Below are 24,878 nucleotides of genomic sequence, written 5' to 3'. Positions count from 1 at the left end.
TGTGTTAGAATCAGAACTGGAAAAAAAAATTTAAAAAAAACATAAAAATGTGTAAAGGTTTTAATAAATTTATTGGAAATTGCATTGGTTTTAATGTAAACTGTATGTCACAGTAATAGGTGGGAAAAGGAGTGAGGACTCAAATGCAGGAAAATAGATGAGTATTTATTAATAATAAAATAAAATAAAATAAAATAAAATAAACAGTAAAACAAACTACCCCAAGTGGGAAAACATTAAAAAAAAGGCAAAAATACTCTCGGCTGGCAGAATACGAAAGGACTGGAGCATGAACTTAGAGGAAGCATTAATGATGAACTGGCACAGGACAGCTGACATGAGGAGACTATAAGCAGAAAGAATTAACAAACAAACAAGTGAACTGAATCAATTAATATTGAGTTAACAAGGAGGCAGGAACTAGACAATAGACGGGAGAGCACATGACGCAAAGAGACAAGACAAGTCTGATTTCCAACCCTCCGACAGCCCTGCGCTGCAGTAGGGAGTGTTGTAAATGTGTAATTCACACTACTTGTGTGTACCCCTTAAACAATACAATAGTAGCGACTGTGGGAAAAGAACAGTTTCAAAAACATCTTGTAAACCGGATGAGAAGTGCCGCTGGTGAGTGTACACTCATAGAAAACAATATTTAGAACTTTAAAAGACATGTCATCTTTTGAACAAAATGTAGCTAAATGTTTTTTTTTTATGATGAAAGTTGAACAATCATTGATTTCCACCTGTTTTTATCCTTAAATGTGAATTAGAGTTATTTCTACATAAATACACACACATTTCTTGGGTAAACCCATAACTGACAAAGAAACTATACAGTAGAAGATAGAAACCCCACTGCCTTCTAGCATTTCTGAAGTGTGATTGTTAGAACAACACAAACAGAATTCAAAGGTATAAATGCTCAGAGCAGCTATGTGCTACACACTTTTAAAATTTCTGTAAATTAGTGGTTTTCTGTATTTTGTAATTGATGTTTTTATTTGTTTTTATTTTCCCAGTTTATTTATGCTTTTAAATTGCATTATGGGACCTCAATCTTTCTTCCAACAACTTTTAACCTTGAAAAGTTCATTAAATGGATTTTATTAACCTTTTTAATAGTTTAAAATGATATATTGTCTGGGTTGGTGTTGTATATTATGGTACAACAACCTTGCAATAAACTGCCAGTACATTTTCTGTTATTTTACAGATGTATTTATCTCTATATTAATCCTTATACATGATATTATTTCAAACTACTAAAATGTCAATTAAAGTCATTGGGCTCTTTTTTTAACAATCTGGGCGCTAAGTCTAAAGTGCATGGCACATGGCACAAAAGCATTAAGGTTGTGTCCGAACCCACTTTTGCTATTTTATGGATGAGAAAATAAAGTTTTTGCTGTGGCCCATGGTCTAACAGGGTTGTGCTTATTATTTTAATGAATTATGGGTGTGTTTTGAAAATAAACAGACCATCTGCAGTGTGAGGATAAAGAACAAGCCTTTTCCATTTAGCCTCTTTACTTTCTCTTTCTCTTTGCTATTACTCTTTATTCCTTCACTTTTGTGGATAAGGAAACGGTGTTGTACCCACTCCACTGAAAACATTCATTAGCCTACATATTTAATTTAGTTTTTTAAGGGCAACAAAATGGTTTCAAAACTATTTCTAAATTCAGGTTTAATTTTCAGCAAACGAATAAATGAACAATAATAACCAATCGTGGTCAAAAACCTGAGTTCTATCCAAACACACATCCTTTTCTTATGCCCCAAATGGTCCAAAACTCGGCAGGAGGACTAATCAAAACTTTTTTATTTTTATTAAAACAAATATAAATATGCATATAATAAATAATACTGCTACTAATAATAATAACATTACACAAAAGCAAGTTTTCATGAATAAACTGAATAAAAGCCCCCCGAGATGAAGAAGGTATGGAGGCAGTGGTTTTTATATTTATGTAGAAAGTAATATTTTTGAAACATTTTAATCCTTTAATTATTTCTCATTTATAAAAATATTTGTGTATTGCTCCACATCCTGCGTGTATTAAGTAATGTGCAGGCATTTAAGGCACACAACTAACGCGCTCTGCGCTGGAATTTAGACCTGCTTTCAGCTGGTCAATTGCACAGTCTACTTTATTTCCTCAAAATAGCAAAGCGCCAACAATCCGCTTCCTTACATTCTACACACCTCCATTCTAGACCAGCACAGCCATGAGTCCACAAAGCGGCGCAAATGGATTTGCTATTTAAACAACATGCATGGCACAAAACAGGAAAATTAGGGTTGGATTGGTCTGAAAATAGCAACACATCACTTCAAACACGTCTTGCACCTTATTGCACCGGTTGTATGATAGGGCCCATTACGTTAAACTGTAGAGTTTAATTTTCAATATCAAAATTCAAAGTCCAATAATGCAATTTACAACTCTAAATAAACAGAAAACACTTGTGAATCACAAAATATGGACACTTTTAATTAGCAATTTTTTTACAGTGTATATTTGCACTGTGCGGCACAGTAATCGCCTAGTGCAGAATTATAAATTAGGCTTTGCTCTGCAGCTACAGTACTTATCAAATAGCAGTCATTAGAGGATTAGTAGACTGTGCTTAACACCCTAATAGAGGAAGTAAACAGTTTTTCCTCAAGAGTTGTACGTGTCGGTAGGTTGAGGATTACATGGTGTTTGTGAGCCTTTGTACAATGTCATCAGAGCTGTTTGGGGAAAGGGAGACGGAGAAGGACAGAGGGTGTCTTGAAAGAAAAGAAGGGGAGATGAAGAGAGGAGTGAAATATCAGACATGAGGGGAGAGTTGGACATCAATCACTAGAGCTTGTCAGAGAAGAGCTCTGAATCAGATTCATTATGTCTTCAAGCGGTTCTTCACTATCTTGTCTCTTATAAAATTGTGCTGCGTAAAACCAAAGAACATTTTTATGAGGTACAGCATATGGAAAAAGAATAAGGGTGCAGGAGCAGACTGAGTAAAGAAGACATTATAAACCTTATCAGCCTTGCTCATGAATATTAATTAGGTGACATAGTGCTCACTTAGTAGTCATTATCTGGTTACTAAAAGGAATACAGTAAGTGCATAGTTTTACTTCTAGAATGTAATAGTTATTTTAAAAAAGCAGGAAAGTTGGACAAGCATGGAAATTTCACACACTGTGTAGTTTGCTATGGTCCTTCCTTTTCCATGTACTATATAAAGTTACAGTTGATTCATCTGTTACTTTGACTTTCCAGCATTGTTTAACTTGACCTCTGGCAATCCATCAAAGCCTCATCCCTGACCACTGGCCACTGTAAACACATTGTAGGTAACGCTTGGTGACTCCCTTTAGTCATTAAAAGTTAAGTTGAGGTTCTTTACTGATGAAACCATTATTTTTTTGCAAGAACCGTGCAATGTTTCGGAGACTGAAAGCACATGCTTTTAAGCACACTCTCAGAAATAAAGGTACAAAACCTGTTACTGGGGCCGTACCTTTTCAAATGTTACATTTTCACCATACATGCCCACATTTGCCACTTTAGGTAAATAATATTACCTAAAATGCACAAATCTGTACCTCATAGTACCATAAAGGAACAAAATTGTACATTTTAAAGTATGTGCACCTATAAGATACAAAAGTTTTGAAAAGGTACTGCCCCAGTGACAGTTTTTGTACCTTTATTTCTGAGAGAGAAGCAAAAATATTACTATAAAAGATATATATGTACACACACACACTACCTGACAAAAGTCTTGTTGTCGATCCCAGTGGCAAGAGCATCAAATAATATTTTGACTTCTGGTTGATCATTTGGAAAAGTGTCAGGAGGTAGATTTTTCCGATAGATCATTTGTTAAAATGCATCCTAAATCATCACAAATATTGCAGAAGTACTAGACCCGCATGGACCCAATATTCTCTTAGAAATCAGTCAAGTTTGGTGAAGGAAAAATCATGGTTTGGGTTTGCATTCAGTATAGGGGCTTGCAAGAGATCTGCAGAGTGGATGACAGCATCAACAGTCTGAGGTGTTACAACCTTTTTAGTGTCCATTACATTACAAACCCCAGGAGAGGGCAAATTCTTCAGCAGGATAACGCTCCTTCTCATACTTCAGCCTCCGCATCAAAATTCCTGAAAGCGAAGAAGGTCAAGGTGCTCCAGTATTGGCCAGCTCGGTCACCAGACATTAACATTATTGAGCATGTCTGGGGTAAGATGAAGGCAGAAGCATTGAAGATGAATCAAAAGATTCTTGATAAACTCTGGGAGTCCTGCAAGAACACTGTCTTTGCCATTCCAGATGACTTTATTAGAAAGTTATTTGAGTCTTTGCAAAGATAAATGGAGTCATGCACAATATCAATTATTGATATTATATTATATATTATATATTATTATATTAATAATTTCCACTGCAGCATGACTTCATATTCTATACTGAACAATATGTCTGTTAAGTGAAAAGACTTTTGTCTAAGCAAAGTCAGGCCTTACTGTCCTAATTAAATAATTAAAAATCAAGGCATGATCATATTTTATTTTGGTAAAATAAGCATAATCTAGAGGCCACTTCTAATACCAAATGATCAACTAGAAAGTTACTATTTGCTGTTCCTTAAACTTGGATAGGTGTGAAGACTATTTTCAGGTAGTGTACATTATATTATAGTATTATTATATTGCTTTAATAACATTTATATACTTTAATACCATTATTATTAAATAATAATAATAATTAATAATCTAGTATTTAATAAGCCACTGAATTATTATTTAGAGTGAGTAAACATTACAGCAGACAGCAAAACTATATACTAAACATTTTGAGCTTGTGTTACGTGCAGTAATGTAAGAGAATATTTGTTTGCTATTTTATTTTATAGTTTTTTATTTTGTCACATTAAGACTGAACTTACGATTATCAATGACAAAGTTTAAATCACATCTGGCCTGCATGCTTTGACAACACTTTTATGTGATGTATAGAAATATAATCAGCATGTAAAGAGTTGCTGGAATACTGTGGCTGACAGAACACATTTGACCACGTGAACATGTACAACAACACTCTAATTGTACGTGTTCCCGACTGCTTTGGAAGTGGTTGAAAATTCAAAACACTTCACACTCTGTTTACACCTGTATTTAGCATCTTCTGCTTCTTATAGTATCGAAAATGCATTTAAATAGAGGGCCTACATACAGTACATCTGCAACTAGCAGTCATTAGATTAGAGTGTCTACTTGCAGGCATTTTGCTGACTATAACTAATTTTCCATGTCTACCTATCCTATACAAACTCATACATAACAGTCTACTTATACTAAATTAACACTGTAATGAAAGTTAGTTCACACGTACTGTAGTTGCAAAGTTACTTACAATCAAAGAATGTCTAGAAAAGACCATCAAAATAAAGTGTAAACTACACGTATAGACATTTCAGCTCACTCAGCTCACCTAACAGGTCAATACTTTCTTGCATTAAATATAGCCGACATACCAATCCATCTCTGTGGTCCTCCATCTGTTGATAGGCTCCCTTAAATAAGAACTCCACACAGTCGTTATGTGCAGTGTCATCAGATTTTTAAAGCAACGGTTATAAGCAGATGATGGGAACTAAAGCTTTTAGATTTTGAAGCTGCCTGTTCTGCAGATTCCTACAGAATTGGAGTGGCTATATTTCAGAACCCCATACATTCACTGCAGCTTGCAAGTAGTTGTTTGGTAACACTTTAGTCCTAATCCTAACCTAATCCTAATCTTACCCAAAACCTGATCCCAAATTTTACCTTACTAACTATTAATAAACAGCTAATTACTAGTTTATTAAACTAGTAATGTTACCCACTTAGCAAAATATCCAACCCAGGCTCATTCTAAAAACGTAGTCCTGTGGACGTTTCTAAAAAACCGCGAAAAACATCCCGGGAGGTATTATTTTTGCAGTTTTTGTTTTCACAAATCTGGGAGAGGCCGCTGTGTGCACTTTTTTGCTTCTCAAATGTCTCTCGTGAGTGCCGATCATGCCCGCGCTGTAAACCCACCAGAGGCTGCTGTCGACCGACTGAATGATTGACTAGGTGACTGGCCAATCGACTGGGCCAGATATGTTGATGTGTCATGACTGCAATGAAATTGATAAACTCATGAAGCATTAGGTGCATTATGGGTGTGCTTTTTCTCGAAGCAACCTGATTGGTAGATTTTTTTTTTCCTTTATTCAAAAAATAATACAAATTTATTTTAACTCTGGGTCAAGATAGGCCAAACTTACATGGTTTACATAACCATTATTAGCATTTGGTACAAATACTACATTTGATATCTGCCCCAAATATTGTGTGCTGCCTTAAAGACAATGCCACCTCTGCCAAACCTGGGCCGTGTTTGGCTTACATGCTGTATGCCAGCGCCGGATGAATGCCTGCTGTGCCAGCTTAATGCCAAATCTAGGTCAAAATTCTTTGCTACCTCGGCAGTTAATGGTTTGTTAATACCATGAATTGTGACCTGAACTAAAGTGTTAGCATTTGGTTGGCCTGATTCATTTATTAGCAGTTCTGACAATGACAAAAATGTTTGAACAAATGTTAAAAAAGTAAAAAAGTTTTTTCAAGGATACATCATTCATTCATTCATTCATATTTTTTTTCGACTTAGTCCCTATTCATCAGGGATCAAAGAGCGAAATGAACCAGGAACTTATCCAGCATATGTTTTTACACAGCGGATGTCATTCTAGCTCCAACCCAGTATTGGGAATCACCCATACACCGTCACATTCACGCACATACACTACGGCCAATTTACTTTATTCAATTTACCTATACCTAGGGCCGGCGCGTCTATAGAGGCGACCTAGGCGGCCGCCTAAGGCGGCAGTATAGAGAGGGCGGCGTCCTCGACACCTCCCTTACCACCCGCTTCCTCAGTTATGTCCACGACACCTCCCTCACCTCCCGCATCCTCAGTTATATTCACGCATAGGCGACAGAATAGAGAGGGCGGCGTCAGCGATAGCTCTATCAGCACCCGCGTGTCCACAGTTATATCCGCGCATAGGGCGACAGAATTGAGGTCCGCAACACCCGCGCATCCTCAGTTATATCCGCGCATAGGGCAGCATAATAGAGGTCTGCGACACTTCACTTCATTTTCATATCCGGTCACTTTCATCCGGTCATATCACTGGATTGTCCTCTGCCTAGAGCAGCAGTTCAGCTTGCTCCGGCCCTGCCTATACCTGCATGTCTTTAGAATGTGGGGTAAACCGAAGCACCTGAAGGAAACCCACATGAACACAGGGAGAGGATGCAAACTCCACACAGAAATGCCAACTGATCCAGTCAGGACGCAAACCAGCAACCTTCTTGCTGTGAGGCGACAGTGCTAATCACTGAGCCAGTGTACCGCCCCATGATACATCATGGCAGGCTGTTTATAATATTAAAGCATAGTTCACCCAAATATGATGAATTACTGTTAATTTACTCCCTCTCATGCCACCTGAGGGTGATAGATTTTTTCATAAGTAGAACATTAAAGAAGATTTCTAGCTGAATCCTTAGTGATTCATAAAATGCAAGTCAACAGCTATCGGTAAAAACATACAGGCAAAAGACAAATTAATACCCGTGGCTCATGCTGATGTTTTTTATTCAGTCGAAGGATTAGTCTGTTCAAGAAACGGAATATTATTTACAGCATATTACCTTTAATCCACAGCCTCTGCAAAACAGTTAAGTACAAGCAAGTTTAATTTTAATGAGCAACACAAGATATAAATCCCCAGTCTCTTTAGTAAACATACTTCACAAGTTCTCACATCATTGAGAGCATTTTCTGTGCAGACTGATCATTCTGCTTTTTAAAAACAGCATGTTAAAATAGGGAATCTGCTCCATCTCATTGCGATGCAGTTCTTTCAGTTCAGCTATAGGTCATGGCCTAACTGACTTATCCATCTTCTTTTGATTACACGTCTTTATGTGATACGAATTCACAGGTCAAAGTTCACCAGACTTTCAGACGGGAAAATGCGGAACAACTTAACCCAAGCTTGCATTTCCGGTGTCTAGCATTAGCATGTGTATGAATGGAAGTTGGCAGTGCGGTAGCGCATTGGGTATCGCTATCTCCTCGCAGCAAGAAGATCGCTGGTTCGAGCCTTGGCTTGGTCAGTTGGCATATCTGTGTGGAGTTTGCATGTTCTACCTGTGTTGGCATGGGTTTTCTCCAGGTGCTCCAGTTTCAAATACATGCACTGTTGATGAATTGGGTAAGCTCAACTCAAAATAAGTTCAGCCAATCTTAATATCTAAATATTCAATCAACAGCCAGAGAATAGTTCCATAACTCTGCTAACATGTGTTTTCATTTCCAATTATAAGTTATGCTTTGATTTATGTCATAATATGGAGGGAAAACGTAGATCTACTGTTTCCTCACAACTTGCAGTCCGTTCTACAGAATTATGCAGATTTCTCTGTAAAATCAGAGCAGAAAGTTGTCTTTTAAGTATTAACGAGGTTTTCAATAATATCCTGTCTTCATTGTTGGAATTCTTCCGAGACGATCATAGTTGATTGTCTGTGAGAATGTATGCATGCAAATTAGCATGAAACCTGGATCACACAGACCTCGCATGCATGCAAACAAGCCTGCAAACTTAGCCTATATTTGCATAAATGTTAATGATGTATGAGTGTTTGAGCTGCCTGTGTCTCAGGAGCTGTGGGAAGCAAGCGTCCGTCCATCTCTTATTCACTCTATACAATCCTGTTTGAGCACAGACATCTCTGTCAACCCCCATCTCACCGCTTTCACAGCACTCACAATGTCGTGAGCTGCTCTGAAGGATACCATTTATTTGTTTTACTATAATTTGTTCAGCGCTGTTGGTGATAAAGGAATGTGTAGGCATTTCCATCGCCCGGCTGAATAAAAAAAACAAAACACCATGCCTTTTATAAAAACATACAGAACCGAGGAAGAATGAAAGATGCAGATTCTGCTCTCTAAATTACCCAGAACGATAGTCAATGTTATTTAGAGCTGAGCCTCCTTTTTTCCATCGTATCATCAAAATGGGTAAAAAGACCTTCAGTAAATGAGGTAAAAACAATATATTGAGCAGTGTAATGTGATCATGTGGTGTTTATCATGCAGTTTCTCGGAGAATGTGCTAATCTTTCATTTTAATGGATCTTCACATACTTTGCTACCAGAGAGATGCTTGTCTAATATGAGCTAACAAAAGCAAAAGCCTGACAAAATTTTGTTGGCTCCTGAAGTCTGAACCCCTAAGAGGTTGTCGGGTCACCAGGGTCATCTAGGAAAAAAGAGCCTAATCTGCTGTCTTTGTCCTCTGAAATTTACAGGCTTTTTATGTTTACGTGCACCATGATGGCGACCTGTGTGTGGTCCGAAACTTTCCTCACTCAGACTACATCACCAAATCACATGTGTCTGCAACAATTCTTTCATCCCTTCTCTTGTTTTGCTCTCTATATTATGTAAAAAGCTCCCCACGAGAGCCGTAATGGCTGTTTTTCATTTCCCAAAGCCTAATGACCATAATTCACCACATAACTGGATTAATGCATGAATGTGGAAGGGCAGAAAATAGCCTTTCACCTCTTCCTGTGCTGCTCTTTATTCACGCCAATCCCTATCTTTACTTTATAAATTATGAATCAAGCCCAATTATTGCCGTGGGCCCATTTCACTGATGGCCTGTTTCTCCTTCCACTTAATCTATGCTTTTTACGCTCACATAGGCTATTAGTGTTTAATTTCCCAACCCTGGTGGCAAAAGCAAGGCTTGCAACACTTGAAGAGTAACTTCTACAAGGCGTCCGAACGACCTTCCCTCAGTTAAGCCGTCCTGCACAGACTCCCTCCTGCATAATAGATAACTGGAAGACTTGGGAGGAGACTGAGGGCATGGGACACACGCCAGTATTACCTGGGAATTCATTTTTAATGAGGTAAACAGGTCTGTCCGGGTCATGAGGTTGACTGTGAGTTGTGAGTCCTGTCTCATCATTGCTACCTTCTCCTCTGACACTTTACCCAGCCGCAGGCAGGGCTTCTCCGCTCATAATTAGATCTCACTTGCACTGATAGAAAGTGCCCTGCTAGCCGTCAAGCCCTCCTCGCTCTTTCTTCGAATGGACTGCCACCAATTATGTGGGTAAATGAACTGAACGCGAGCTGTGCTCTCAGCAACCTTTTCTTTAATTTGTACAGCCAGTACCTCTGGGTAGATTCAGTTATATGCAGCAAATGTGGAGTAATGTGGAAAAATATGTACTGAAACACTGCGAGAGGAAATTTATGTTTAGAATTATATGAAAGTGTACGTCTTGTCACTCTGAGTTTAAGAACTGTCTAAAAAAGTACTTTTTAAAGTGATTAGAGACAGCTACACACTTTCTGTTTCTTGGCAGAAAGTTCTGCTTTAATTAAAAACTGCTCATTTATTCCAGTGACATGTTCTTTTTTGATCTGTTGGTAAGTAGCTTTGCTACATTGTTTGTTTTTTATTGGTTCTGTGCTCGGGTTTACTTTAAGGGAAGCTGAGATAATAACTAAACACACACTAACAATGAAAAATATTTCTCTATATGTATTTGAGGCCTAAATAATTGGAGGGAATCATATTTTCTAAACAGTATGTTTGAATAAACAGATGAATCACAAGGCAAAAACAATGATTTACTCAAGTCACATCCTGTAAGGCTTTGAATATAGAAAAGCATATTTTTAGATCAGTTATATAAATGATCTAAAAAAAAATCAGTTAAGAGTAAATGTATCTGAAGTGTGATGCCGTCTGTTCATTAATTCATAAGCACTTTGATTTGTGCCAGAAAAATATGGCTCTGATCAGTCCGTAAATTATACAATCTGAAATTAATATAATTACATGTTTTAAATAATATTTAATATTTAAAAGTATATTTCATTGAGTTGCATGTGATTTATATATATATATATATATATATATATATATATATATATATATATATATATATATATATATATATATATATATATATATATATATATATATATATATATATATATATGCATGCATACATACATACATACATACATACATACATACATACATACATACATACAATATGTTGCGTCACCACAAGAAGGTCCCTGGTTCGAGTCCCAACTGGCAACTGGACCAGTTGGCATTTCTGTGTGTAGTTTGAATGTTCTAACTGGGTTTGCATGCTCCGGTTTCCCTCAATCAAGTGTATGTGTGTGTCCATAATGTATGCTTGTGTGTGAATGAAAGTGTATTGGTGTTTCCCAGCACATTGCTGAGTTGTCTAGAACATATGCCATATGCGTAAAACATCCACTGCGTAAAGCATATGCCAGCTGGCCGTTCATTCCTCTGTGGTGACCCCTAATGAATCAGGGACTAAGCCGAAGGATTTTATATATATATATATATATATATATATATATATATATATATATATATATATATATATATATATATATATTTATATATATATTCAGGCAACAGTTCAGGCAGGCTAATGGTGTAATGGTGTGGGAGATATTTTCTTGGTACATTTTGGGCCCATTAGTACCAGTTGAGCATTGTGTCAACGCCACAGCCTACCTGAGTATTGTTGCTGGCCATGTCCATCCCTATATGACCACAGTGTAACCATTTTATGATGGCTACTTTCAGCAGGATAACACACCATATCATACAGCGTGAATCATCTCAGACTGGTTTCTTGAACATGACAATGAGTTCACTACACTCAAATGGCCTTCACAGTCACCAGAACTCAGTCCAATAGAGCACCTTTGGAATATGGTGTAACGGGAGATTCACATCATGGATGTGCAGCCGACATGTCAATATGGACCAAAATCTCTGAGGAATTTTCCAGTATATTGTTGAACCTATGCCATAAAGGTTTAAGACTTTAAAGTCTTAAAAAGTGGGTCCAACCCAGTACTAGTAAGGTGTACATAATAAAGTAGCTGGTGAGGATATATACTGTTTATATTCACTTTTCATTGGAAAAGTGAAGTGAAATGTACCACAGAAAAGGTACATTTCACTACACTTTTCCAATAAAACCTCCACAAAAGGCATTATATAATCTACTATTTTTTCACCATTAATAACCTAAACTAAATTAATTGTACTAAACACATTTGTTGAAGCAAGCGTACCATTTTACTTTGCTATTACTCAGCTTTGAGCTTTGTCAAATCATGTTTCGTATTTGGCATCACAGGTGCAGTGTTGCACCAGCTGAGCTACCAAACACTATTTTCTTCTCTAACTCAGAGGATTTTCAGACTTCTTTATAACACTTCTACAAGTCTCACAAATAAAGCTGGGTTTCAGCAGCTTGTGTGTGGTTACGGCTGATGGAGAAAGATGCGCGCACTGTTGTCATCTGGGATATCAGCTGGTAGATGTATTTTCCTCTGGATGTCAACAGCACAGGGACGCCTGACGAACCCAGAGTGCTCCCGCTCCCACTGCTATTCCCCGAGAAGTGCTGTGATTCGGTGAAGGGAAGAGTGTGAGAGAAAGGTGAGAGTACGAACAGATGGAGAGGGTGATATGTGTTCTCAGGAAGATACAGACCCTGAGAAAGAGATGCATAGACTCTCGCACACACACACTCGCAATCACTCAGTGATGTACATGCACTTCAGTGGTATTATTTTCTGCGCATATCAGCAGACATAAATAGATAGACATACTGGCTGGGTGTTTGGCATTATGGTGGGCGTTATATTAATGCACTTCCATATATCTTTTCTAAAGGTTTGGCAGTTCACGTCTCATTCTGGCTGCATTTCCCTTCACCACCCACCACATGTATACAAAAACACAAACACGCACCATTACCGAGAGCATCTCTCGGAGGAGTTCACCTTGGGAAATATCCTGCAGGTATCATGTCATTGTACTTTTCCATTCAAGCCAAACCAGAAATTGATATCATATTTGCTGTTAAACTGGCTGGGCCTGATTGGAAATGTAGCGATTCTTGCTCTGAAATGAGACCTAGATTAAAATCCCATGTCGACTGGGCATATCATCACAGATTCATGACTTATTGAGCACAAGCTGATGGGGGTTGATTTTCCTCTCACTAGAAAAAAAAACACGTCCTTGATTCCTCTCTGGGGGTTCAAACACCCTGTCTCCACGGGTGCCTTCGTGTTGCCCCCCAAGAGGACTAAAGGTCAGTTTTTGACACGATGGCTCATCTTTAATGAAATATGTTTTGAAGAGCATCAGCAATCATTTGAATTTAAGGGAGAAAAATCCAATCCGCCTGCTCGTGTTCCGTGTTTATTTGTGGAAAAGCTCCTACTTGCGCAAAATGCCGGATACCGTAGAGTCTGGTAATTGCAGCTGGCTTGGTTGGATGTTCATCTACCTGCAGTGCACATGGGGGAGGTGTTTGTGGGTTGTGCAGATGGAAAGGTGAATAACCTGACACTCTGAAAGGGAAGAGTATTTACAGAAGCACCGGGGAGCACCGAAAAGCCGGAGGTTGCGGCGATGAGATGGTTCCACTTAGGAGAGATGTTGAAGGTTTGGAAAAAAGGGAGAACCAACCTTGACTAAAACGACTCTTTTAGGCGTCTTTTTTCTTTCCACAGCAAGGTTGGATTTGAGGGATTAAAGGTTGATTATGCTGATCACCGTACATAATCCCATCATCCGCCGTGTCATGCTCGTCATCAAACACACAAGGTCCTTCCTCCTTTATCCTCGCTGTTAATTCTAATCTGAATTTTATGTTAATGCAGCTTGGGATATATCCCTTTCAACCAATCATTGGCTGCTCCAGTTTTATAGTAAATGGTCTCTCTCTTTCTCTCTGTCTCTTTCTCCTCCTCTCCTCCCAATGTGTGTGCGTGTATGAGTTTGCGACTCAGCCTTGAGGCATCCCGTTTCAGCTCCTCAGCTTCCAGTCAGAGGGAGAAAAGGGGAGGGGGGTGTATATAAGAGTGGTAGGTGGGAGTGGGGTCTGACCGCAAAGTGTCTACTGTTTAAAAGAAAGGGACTTCTCCCTCCCTCTCTCTTTCTCTCTCTCCCTCTCTCTCTCTCTTTCACTCATTCCCTCTCTCAGCATCAGCAGACAGACACAGGCTGGATGGAGCACTCTCACTGAGAGCAGAGAGAGACAGGAGGGAATGACAGGACTGTCATCTGTCTGAAGAAAATTAAGAAGCACTTCAAGAGTTCCTGATGTTTTCAGCCCTTCGTTTGCCGTCACATTGCAGGTCCTAGACAGAGGCACGTCTCTGAGCCTGTAGAGGAGGACTGCTCACACTAAGGTAAGCTCGGATGCTCTTAGTCCATCTACCTGTTAGTGTGACAGACTTGTGTGCTAATTGAGAATGAGTGTCTGATGTGTTAGTAATTTAGCTCGTTCTAGTTTTACTGGTAACTATGAACGATGATTTGTAAAAAAGCAGACTATCTTTAGGTGTAGAGCAGCAGACACTGAGGCAGTAGCCCAAAAGTAAGGGATCTTTGTACCTAATTAGCACTAGAAACAGCTCATATTACCGCTCTAGGATACTAATGTGCACCTTTGAAAGGTGAACAAAGTTGCTTCTTTAAAAATACAATGCAATGGCAAGCTGTTGTACACCTAATGGTACAATGTTGCACCTTTTTTCTGCAGAATACCTTTTAACCAAGGACTTGAAGTCTAGTGCTAGTGGTGCATCAGTTTGCTTGAGGCTGCTCATTATGGTTTATAGGGGAAGTGGTCCACATTTGTTTTGAGCTCCGCAATTATTCCAGTTCAGCTTGAGGGAGGGAAATACAGTAGCGTGCGCTCTGATAGTTTTGCCGTAACTCTACACGTGGTGGGCTTGTCTGCAGCTGTGGGTCAGCCGGTGTCCGTTACCTGGCAGACGGTGTCATCCCGCCCAGGATCTCTGTCCTCTGTCCAGCCAGCTGGTTTGTGTTAGGGCTTCTCTCTTTAGTCTGCTGCTCCTCGTGTAGATCCGCTGTCAGCTGCCAGCTCTTTTCTCTCGCCCTCGTTCTCGGCGAAGGGGGGTGTGTGCAGTTCTCAGATCAGTATGCTGTCCTAACTGATGGGTTGTATCCGTTTAGGAGAATGGAGAAACTGAGGTGATGAGAAGATTTGTGTGTGTGTGTGTGTGTGTGGTAGGGGGAGGGGTTTAGGCTGGGAATCGCAGGAGATGAGAGACGCCTCATGAGTGCGCATACGGGAGGGGGGGTCAGTGACAGAGACCCCCTGGATCCAAGGGTCCTAAATAGGAGGGAGGTTCTTTTGGGAATGAGGAAAACTTTCTTGATAGCATTCAATGGCAAAGCGTGTGACTGCATAGATGATCTTTGACTGAGTTTTCTTATCCTTAAGTTGAAACAGTGATTGTCTGACTTTTCATAACAGCTCTATTTCATTATAATCCTGGTATATTTGTCTGTTTTGTTGTGTGGCAATGTCAGTACATCATGGTCTGTTAATGCCTTCTCAACTCTTTGTCATCAATATCCTGAGGACATCAGAAGTGCCAACCACACATGGTTGTTGCCTAGACAGTGTGTTTAAATGTTTTATGATGCTATGTGCAGTGTGTTCATTGACGATGCCAGTCAGAACAAAGCTGAGTGGGAAACTGGCCTTTGTTTGAACAGCTGTCAGCTCTGCTCCTGGCCTGGCAATGCACTTGTAGCAGATATTGGACCCACTGTGTTCTGTCATTCTATCTATCTATCTATCTATCTATCTATCTATCTATCTATCTATCTATCTATCTATCTATCTATCTATCTATCTATCTATCTATCTATCTATCTATCTATCTGTCTGTCTGTCTGTCTGTCTGTCTGTCTGTCTGTCTGTCTGTCTGTCTGTCTGTCTGTCTGTCTGTCTGTCTGTCTGTCTGTCTGTCTGTCTGTCTGTCTGTCTGTCTGGTTATCTGTCTGTCTGTCTATCTATCTATCTATCTATCTATCTATCTATCTATCTATCTATCTATCTATCTATCTATCTATCTATCTATCTATCTATATCCATCCATCCATCCATCCATCCATCCATCCATCCATCCATCCATCCATCCATCCATCCATCCATCCATCCATCCATCCATCCATCCATCTATCTATCTATCTATCGGTCTGTCTGTCTGTCTGTCTGTCTGTCTGTCTGTCTGTCTGTCTGTCTGTCTGTCTGTCTGTCTGTCTGTCTGTCTGTCTATGGATTGGTGGGTCTCTCTCTCTCTCTCTCTCTCTCTCTCTCTCTCTCTGTCTCTCATTCCATCCATCCGTCCATACCTGAGACTTAATCAGATGATAATGAAATGATTCAAAATGACTAGGAGAGGAAAAAAAATAAGACAATTAAAATTCTTTTTTGGCAGACACATAAAGCATTGAATAAACAAAAAGCAAGTACTTAAAGTAAAACTTTCAAAAAAAACTTTTATTCTTTGAATTGCTCCATCCATCTGTCTGTCCATCTGTCCATCCATCCATTTCTCCACCTATTCGTCAGCCTATTCATCTCTGCCTGTCTCTTTGTACAATGTTCCATGAAGAAGGGTTCTTCACTCAAAATTGGCCACAGAGGCATTCAGAATGATTTGTCGGCATCAGTGAACAAAGATTTCCTCAGTAGACTTCAATGTGTTAAAGTGTCGCAGCCCCAGATGGTTTTAATGGCTGTCTGATGCTAATGTTACATGGCTAGGAAAGCAATGGGCTCAGAGCACAGACAGTGTCTTTATGGGTGTCAGCCAAGAGAGCACACGTGTCTTGGTCAGAAGATGTCTGTGACCCTGGTTGCTAAAATGCATTCGCCACCATATACTTGGCTAGGCGTGGGATGATAGCCGTTTTTCTTTTAGGTATACCGCGGTTTGGAAAAGTCAAGCCAAAATGTTATGCTATACTGTTCCTATGGTATATGTGAAATTTTTTATTTACATATTTTTTAGGACAACTGTATCTCCAGCAGAAAAGATATCCAAAGATACCGTTTAAAATTGTAAAGAAATCTGTGTGTTTGAAACTAATGAAGACAGCATAAGTTAATGATTCATTTTTACTGCTCCAAAATAATTAAAATATCTGTTAATATGTTGTTCAAAGAGGCCCAGACATTTTAAAAGAATATATTTTAGAGCAGTAACCACAATACTGTGATATTGTGATGTTTTTATCCAATGTTATCATACCATGAGAATCTTATACTGGCCCATGTCTGTACTTGGCATGATTTTTAGCCTGACAGAGGCTTTAAATTTGGAAATAAAGCCCATGACATTTCTTCCACCAGTTTGAACAGGGAAAATAGATGGCTTAATCTCTCAGTCAATATTCCTGCATTTCAGTGTGGGAAAACTGAAGGAGGAAAAAGTTCAATAGGTTCAGTAAGTTAAAAGAGCTTATTGCTCAATCCTATAGGTCCTATAATTGCAATGGGTGTGTATGGTAAGCAGTTGAATCTAGATGAGAATATTTAATGGGACGTTGTTTAGAAACAGCCCTAGTAAATCTACTATACACTCTTAACCCTGGCTTATCTTTCTTCTGTCAGCAAGCGGAAATACACAATTTCTTGAAAAAGCAATTTTGGTCTTTCCTGTTATAAGCAAACAAGAAACATGCTAGCTTTTATTCTTTCTGGAATAGGAAGCAATGATCAATAGCTCGCCATTTGGCAAGGCAAGGATGCATTGTGCTTCTGATAAAAAGTGACCTCTTGTGTTCAAATAAGTCTTTCTGCTCTGTAGTAAATTGACTTTTGGGTTAAAATATGGATTTCTATTCTTTGGGTTTTCTGCCAGGCCACAGTATGTTTAAAAAAGTGAAACAAATTTATCTTTCCAACACCCCGATGTGAAAGGGGCTGCCTGCGTGGTACAGGAATAGTGTTTGAACTTTGCTGTGACAAACGGAAGGCAGAAATAGCAGGAGTTTGTGCTTTTAAGGTCTGAACATATGAGGCTGCTTTTCTGGCTGTAACAGAGGTTAAGCTAATAAACACGGGGTCACCAGTGCTGGAAATGTAAAATGAGACCGCAAGTAACAAATGTTCCTCCTTCATTCTTTCCATCTGGACTTTTAAGAGAACGCACACATGGAAGCTGAAGTCAGGAATAATTCAGCCTCATTCCCTGTAGACTTCTCCAGTGTCTTCAATCATCGACGTTGACTGACATCTCTTAAACTTTCCATTTGTCCTTAATCAGCATGATAGAGTTCACCTTTGGAAATGTCACCCTACAGTAGCTCCATCTTATCTGGTTTGAATGCTTCTATAGGGAAAGTGCAGCAACGTCAGCGAACCGCAGCTCCATTCAGCGCAGTGCAAACACCTCTCCCTCTGCTCATACACAAGCCTGGCTTATCATCTCTCTCTCACACACACACACACACACACACACTCACACCTCCTATCGCTGCAATCAGATCTCCCAGCATCATTAGAGCTCTGTAAATGGGGCTCGACTGTCATGAAACCAAGCTTTTTCATCAAGAAAACAACCTGCATTGCCTTTCACTTATCAGCCCTAGTGTAATCTTACGCCTGTACTATATATAGAGAATGGAATGATTGCTAATAAAAACAGAAATTTATACCTTTGTGTGTTGATTCAAAATAGAATTAATACTAGAACTGCCAGGGTTGTAGTGTTGTTACCTAAAACCACCATTGAAGATACATTTTTGACCCTTGTGGACTGTTGGGGATGTTTTTATCCACTCTGGTGTGATGTTTAGTCTTAATATGGCCATAACTTTCTCTGTGTTTCAGCTAGGCAGAATGATTTTGGTGACAAATCTTATTTAGACAAAAAATGTTTTAGAAAATGCTTTGAATTTTCTAAAGAACTCAACAATACACTGTGCAAATGTATTACTCTTTGTTATGTCCGGAATGAAAAATGCATCAGATAATTTTTTCAAATTAGTTTTCCATAAATCTGTTAATGGCAACACAGTAGGTAGTGCTGTCGCCTCACAGCAAAAAGGTTGCTGGTTCGAGCCTCGGCTGGGTCAGTTAGTGTTTCTGTGTGGAGTTTGCATGTTCTTCCTGCAATTGCGTGGGTTTCCTCTGTGTGCTCCAGTTTCCCCCCACAGTCCAAAGACATACGGTACAGGTGATTTGGGTAGGCTAAATAGTTCGTAGGGATTGAGTGTGTATGGATGTTTCCCAGAGATGGGTTGCAGCTGGAAGGGCATCCGCTGCGTAAAACATGTGCTGGATAAGTTGGTGGTTCATTCCACTGTGGCGACCCCGGATTGATAAAGGGACTAAGCCGAAAAGAAATGAAAGAATAAATCTGTTAATTAACCTAAGTCCTGATCAAAACTTCTAAATTGCTTAGAAAATGAAAGGATTTTAACTCTTTAATTGCCAAATTCATACTTGATCTCACTGATTTGTTGAAAAAAAAACACAAAATGGTGTTTTTAGAATATAAAAGTAATTATTTTTTTTTACTGTTTATCGAACTTGGACATGTGAAACAAGCTTGTCTTTGATGCATAGTTTTTGTTGATTTTCATTTTTTCTCCCTATTTTACTGTTGGTAGCTGCTTAGCCCCATTGAGTTCCACAATGACAACCACAATTTTTTTATTGTGTATTTTTTGACTGTGCATTTAAGCACCATCAAATGTGGTTATAATTTAAGTCTATGGGGCAAAATCAGCCACCAACAGTAAATTAGGGAGAAAAAATAAAAATCTTACAATGCATCAAAGGCAACGTTAATTGTTACTAATCGTTCAAATGTCCAAGACTGTGATAAAAAGTTAAAAAAATCCAGTTGATAATTACTTTTTATATCAAAAATAAGTAGTTTTTTTGTGTGTTTTTTCACCAACTCAGGGAAATCCTTTGTGAATTTGGCAATTAAGTAGTTCAAATCCTGTAAAAATTTTTTAAACATTTAGTAGTTTTGTTCAGGACTGAGGTTGATTTACAGATTTATTTTTTATTTTTTAATTAAAAAGATATTTATCTGATGCATTTTTACAGAAGTAAATATACATTTGGGTAGTGAAATATTATAATGCAATTTCATTAATTATATATTAAGATGTAATTTAAATCAGTGGACCTTAATCTTTTTATCGCCGCGGATCGGTCAACACTTGACAATTTTACCACGAACCAGGGCGAGTGTTTAGAAGGTTAGGCGACCATCAACTGTTTTCTCAGAGGAAGACAGGCTGACAAAACATTGCTGTTACTCTGATACAAGTTTTATTTATGGAAAAAAATTACAAAGCACTGCAGTGTTTGGGTTTTCTGTATTTTGTCTCGAATAATTAGTCTTACTGAAATGTGGATGTTCCATACAAGCTGAAGCTGATCAGTCAATTCTTGTCACATGACTCGCGGTGCGCTCGTGGGATTCATTCAACTGGGTGTGTCTGGTTTGGAAGGTGCAAGCATGTCACGTTGCTTGTGCACGCAAGCCGTGCACCTCCATTGCAAACAACAAACTTGCGGCCTGGTGGTTGAGGACCACTGATTTCAATGAACAAAATAGCCTATAGACACTGAACAACGGGCCTAATAATTCACTACATATGATGCAATGACAAGTGCACAGCTTCACCTAATTACCTATTCATTTGTTTAGTCTTATAGTTGATAGTTTAAATAAGAGAACAACATCAGTAAAGTTTGAACTGCGTGAGTTGGCTAAAACATCTCAATTTGATCATGCATTATGTCTCTGGAACGCTGTCAGATGAGGCAACAGATGCTGAAGCAGCCCAGGACACATCATCTATTTCCCCACTTTAACACTCTCCATCACTCAATATATCTAAAAACTGGTCAATATCTAAAAAGTCAATGTCTTGCAACGTATAAAGTTAAAACAAACAGCTCATGAATAATGACAATATATTGTGGGTCAATTTGACCCAGGCTTGCACTCATAGTATAAATACCTCATTTTTGACATCTGGCAACTGTAAATGACTGGGTTTTATTAAAGATCTATTGAACATGGGTGAAATTTCCACCTTGGCAGTTTAAGTTTTAAAGAAGGACCAACTTTGAGCTCTGCCCATGAAATTAGATGCAATATTAATAATTACTTAATCCCATTATAATGAGAATGATGCAGTTGGAAATATAATATTCGGTGAGCGCCGTATGTTCTTAGGTTTTGGTTTCACACTTCGCTGTCAATCCAGCGATGGGAGAAATGCCAAGATTCTGCGCTGGGCGAGAGATCACTTTGTGTGGCATTTGAGAGACCTTTAAGCTCACATTGCAGATCCAGCGGAGAGACGGCACGTCTGCGTGTTTATGATTGCCAGATATATTCATTTGTTTGAATCTGAACCCGGTGCTAGACTTCCCTTTGAAGCATCGGCAAGCCAAGCAAAATAGAGAAGCTCTCACTTCAGCTCCTTTTATGCCAGTTCTCCGTTAACATCACAGCATAAAAAGTACCAGGATGTCAGAGAAAGGAAAAGTATCATTTAGAAAGAAGACAAATTGCAGGACGATTGAAAGAAAGAACCCAATGAAACCAATGGTCAACAGAGCTACTCCACCTAAATGAGCATTGCTTGGGAAGGTGATGACTTACAAATCCATTTATGAAACAATAACAGTAGCTGTATACTTTGCCATCGATCCGAAACACACCATTGAGCGGCGTTATGAGCTGCTCTGGAAATCCATCTCTGTGTTGGATGATTATGAGCTGCTTCATGGTGCTGCTTTCACTCTGATTATGACCTTGAAAACCATGCAATCGATAAGCATCCACTTCTCAGCGAGAGTTTCACAGCGTTCTCATATTTGCAAGGTTTTAATTATGATTTATCAGCAAGTTTTTGGTCGTCGACCCAAGCCAGACACATTTTAGGGAAGTTTACTGCTTCGCTGGCTGGATAAAAGAAGCATTTCCTCAACTTCATCGTATTGATTTTTAATGAAGTTTGACCTGCACTGGTGGAGGAATGATACGGTTTCTCCGAAATACCTTCGGGAGAGATATTTCTTTATCATTGACTCTCTTCCGGGATTAAACAGACTGTCAGGGGCATTTTGAGGGTGTCTATTAAGGTGAATAGAGTCTAGACAATACCAGTTCATTCAGCACTGCGGGCGACCCATATTAAGGCTGCGTCCCAGTGAAGGCGAACGCTTTCTGTTATGGGTGACCTACAAAACGAAGTGTGCTTGATGATTTCATTGGGATAGAGGGAGGAGATCTCCTCTGTTTAACAGACTGTGGATGAATGTCATTTCTAATCATTGAGTATGAAACTGAAAGATGAACCGTTTGAGCAACCACAGCATTTTTTACAGTTCAGTAATTCGCTGTGGCCAAGTCAGTCATTGCTATTTAACAGATCATTGTCTATCAACCATTAACTTTAACACCTCATTGGCCATATGATGACAGTCTAGAAGTCTGGATTTCAACTGAATTATTATTATTATTATTATTATTATTATTTTATTTTATATATTTTTATTTTTATTATTTTTTATCAGTTGACTAATGAAATCTAAATAAAATGTGTTAATAAATTATCAGTTAATAAAAACTGAAAGAAAGGCTTGAATTTAACCTGAATCAGTTTAATGCATCTACTGTTATTGGTCATCTTTATTTTGATGGTCCATTTAAGTATTAGTAGACTGTATGCTTAATATTTGTTGATACTGCTCCTTCAACAGACATTTTACTGACAATAAGAAACTTTGCAAGTACATGTCAACTTACACTAACCCCAACCTAACAGTATTCTTATAATCTAATGAGAATTAGTTGGCATGTAGATGCAATGTAACTTAAATTGCACAAACGGACCATCAAAATAAATGTGACCCTATTATTTTATTTTATTTTTATTTTATTTTATTTTATTTTATTTTATTTTATTTTATTTTATTTTATTTTATTTTATTTTATTTTATTTTATTTTATTTTATTATTATTGTTTTTATCAGTTGAGTAAAAAAATGTCCAGCTTATAAAACTTTAAAATTTACTATTAAATTTACCACTTAATCTTCCCTCTAAAAAGCACAAAGGCTAAAATTTGACCTGGATCTGTTTAATGTAACTATTATTGTTTTACTTTACTTATTTTATTTTCATCAGTTTACTAATCAAATCTAAAAAAAATGTGTTAATAATTTTTATCTTATTTGTAATTTACCATTACCTTTACCATTCCATCTAAAGACTGAAAGAACAGCTTAAATTTCTGTTCTGAATCTGTTTAAAGTACCTATTTTTAAATTTTATTTTATTTTATTAAGTTAATTGCAAATAAAATTTGTTAGTAATTTCCAGCCTAAAATTATTTATTATAATTATTTAATTTACCATTAAATTTACCACTCCATCAGCCCTCAAAAGGCAGAAAGAAAGGCTTAAACTGAACCTGGATCTGTGTAATAAAACTATTGTTTTATTTTTATTTTTTTCATCAGTTAACTAATAAAATCTAAATAAAATGTGTTAATAATTTTAATTTTATATCTTTTATTTTATTTTATTCAGTTGACTTATAAAATTTTAAATAAAATATGTTAATAATCTCCAGCTTATAATTTTATATATTTAACATTAAATTTGACACTCCATCAGCCACCTGACGACTGAAAGAAAAGCTTTAAATGTACCTATTATTTAATTTAATTTAATTTAATTTAATTTAATTTAATTTAATTTAATTTAATTTAATTTAATTTAAATTTTTTTTTTTCTTTTTTTTTCATTTTTTTTTTTTTTTTTTTTATTCTTCCCCATCAACTGCTGCCATAATAAATATTCCAGGCTCCCATAAAATATGTTTCTAATTTCCCATTCAGTTTACAGTAGTAATGCATCTTGTACTTTGTAATCTAGCTTTGGCTTAACACTTTTATGTTTTACGACTGTGTGGCATACATTTCTTCAGCTAAATATGCCTCATTCCCAAACCGCTAATTGCAAATTGCTCAATTATGTGAACAGCTACAAACTTCTAATTTAAAAAAACACCAAGTAAGCCAATTTGTTTGTATCACATTGGTGTGGTGACAGAATTGTTTTAACTGTCGCTATATAATTTATGGCTTACAAAACTATTAATCTGTCCTCTGTGTGGGGTATTCTGCTTTTCAAACGCACTAGTCAGCATTCAACACTTAGCACAACGCAGGACAGATTTAGATCAGTGGCGCTAAACATGTGTGCCAGCAGGTTCACCCCCCATTGAAATTCCTCTCACATTAGGCACACGGAAGCCAACTGGCCCAGCCGGAGTCTTAGAAAGTAACAATGTATAAAAACTAGACCTGGCATGAGAAAGAAACAGTCACATTGTGTCTGGTTTATCTGAAAGTGCCAGTAAGCAGCAGCATTAGCATACTGTTCTGAGCTCAGCACTGTAAAAGAGACCTGCTTTGTCTATTTCTCGCTGTATAAAATGCAAAAAAAAATATATAATGTCCAATTTAATGAGCATACCTGCTAATTCATGTCCATATGCATATCCATCACTACTGTGAAGTCAAGCTGACCTTATTAAATTTCATATGGATTTTTTTTTCATTCATTGTACAGTCCACTCTTCACCAGGGGGTTAACGGCACATTCTCATACAAAAGGCCAGCTTGGTCTTTCAAAGTCAAATCTTTCTTCAACTCTGAGTCATTTACTTCAACGCCCAGTCAGCCCTCTAAAGACAAAAAATAGCCTATTTGGCAAGTTTTTAAATATTTTATTTGATTATGCTCATTTATTTAATTTTAAACAAATTTAAACTTAAAAATATATAAATTTATATTT

The 24,878-nt window shown here is 37.8% G+C and overlaps 1 protein-coding gene across 6 annotated transcripts in view; it reads left to right on the top strand.

The window, feature by feature from the left end:
- The window catches only part of tncb (tenascin Cb), a 130,689-nt gene that overhangs the window by 52,784 nt on the left and 53,027 nt on the right, over positions 1 to 24,878 (top strand). For 3 of the 6 annotated variants that reach the window (XM_087251196.1, XM_087251195.1, XM_087251193.1), the window contains exon 1: positions 14,092 to 14,399. The gene's annotated coding sequence lies outside the window, so the exon portion shown is untranslated. 6 annotated transcript variants of the gene reach the window in all.

The sequence above is a fragment of the Danio rerio genome, chromosome 5, assembly GCF_052040795.2.
Source record: "Danio rerio strain M-AB ecotype USA chromosome 5, GRCz13ab, whole genome shotgun sequence".
Classification (NCBI taxonomy): domain Eukaryota; kingdom Metazoa; phylum Chordata; class Actinopteri; order Cypriniformes; family Danionidae; genus Danio; species Danio rerio.
This window is presented reverse-complemented; position numbering and strand designations above follow the sequence as displayed.